Here is a 1,374-nt window from a genome sequence, read left to right as displayed (position 1 = left end):
CGCTCTGTTGCCCAGGCTGGAGTGCAGTGGTGTGATCTCAGCTCACTGCAACCTCCACCTCCCAGGTTCAAGTGATTCTCCTGCCTCAACCTCCCGAGTAGTTGGGATTAGAGGCACTCACCATCACGCCCAGCTAGTTTTTGTATTTTTAGTAGAGACAGGGTTTCGCCATGTTGGCCAGGCTGATTTCGAACTCCTGACCTCAAGTGATCCGCCTGCCTCAGCTTCCCAAAGTGCTGGGATTACAGGTGTGAGCCACCATGCCCGGCCCCAAAGCAAATTTTTTAAATCGCCTATTCTATAAACCCTTTTTAAAAATATTTCTTAAATGTATTAGTCTGCTTTCTTCAACTCTGTGACTCTGAAGCACCAATTTTTTTACTTATTGTGAGGTGAGCCTTGAAGGGGATTGGAAGTCAGCTAAGGAATCTTCAGTCACACACTGGTAAAAACTAGTGTGTAAAAGCATCCAGTGTTTAAAGAGAAGTGCGCTGTGGAAGAGGGCCCAGAATTAGCACCATCCCTGACCTTAAGCTCACCATTTGGTTGAAGAGAAAATATATACACAGAGAATTAACACTGACCTCAACATTTGCAAGTACGGAATAATGTTTTGCTGAAGGAGTAGACAAAGATGACAAAAAATCCTTCTGTATTTTCTGACACCTTGCCCATGAAACAGATGCGTTCATTTGAAACTTTTTTCTCAGTCAACTTTCATGTTCCAATTACTGTATTAAGACACTGAAGGATATATAATCATAATAATTTTTATTGAACGTTTCAGTTCCCTTGCATTGTGGTAAATGCTTTCTGTGCATTATTTTTGTCCCCAAAGCAACTCAATAAAGGAGAGACTATTATTATCCCTATTTTACGGGTGAGGGAACTAAGGCATTGAAGGTTAAGGAACTAATTCATTGTTATACTACCCGTAAGCACCAGTATTGGGTTGGACCCAGGAGTCTGACTGTCTTCAACACTGCGCTGTACTGCTTCAGAAATAAGTAAATCATGTCCTTGTGCCCAGGAAACTCAAATAAGAAACATACCTCAATCATCTCTGCACATTTAGTGCTTACTGGAAGGTGCAGGCAGAGCTGTCAGCATGGCCTGGAGGTTGAGCATCTTGAAATCAAATATCGTTTTAGGGAAACCCGATTTGGATAATCAGGCAGTGATTACCTGGGTTTGGCAATTTATTCACCATGACATCCTGTTTAAAAAGAGAAACTGCTGGGCACGGTGGCTCATGCCTGTAATCCCAACACTTTGGAAGGACGAGGCAGGTGGATCACGAGGTCAGGAGTTTGAGATCAGCCTAGCCAACATGGTGAAACCCCATCTCTACTAAAAATACAAAAATTAGCCAGG

General features: G+C 42.8%; 1 protein-coding gene across 1 annotated transcript in view; it reads left to right on the top strand.

Moving 5' to 3' along the window:
- Positions 1-1,374, top strand: part of DNAJC16 (DnaJ (Hsp40) homolog, subfamily C, member 16) — a 62,463-nt gene that overhangs the window by 18,772 nt on the left and 42,317 nt on the right. The gene's annotated exons all lie outside the window — the stretch shown is intronic.

This window comes from Mandrillus leucophaeus, unplaced genomic scaffold (genome assembly GCF_000951045.1).
Source record: "Mandrillus leucophaeus isolate KB7577 unplaced genomic scaffold, Mleu.le_1.0 Scaffold439, whole genome shotgun sequence".
In the NCBI taxonomy this organism is placed as follows: Eukaryota; Metazoa; Chordata; class Mammalia; order Primates; family Cercopithecidae; genus Mandrillus; species Mandrillus leucophaeus.
The sequence above is the reverse complement of the archived record's forward strand: the minus strand, read 5'-3'. Positions and strand labels throughout refer to the sequence as shown.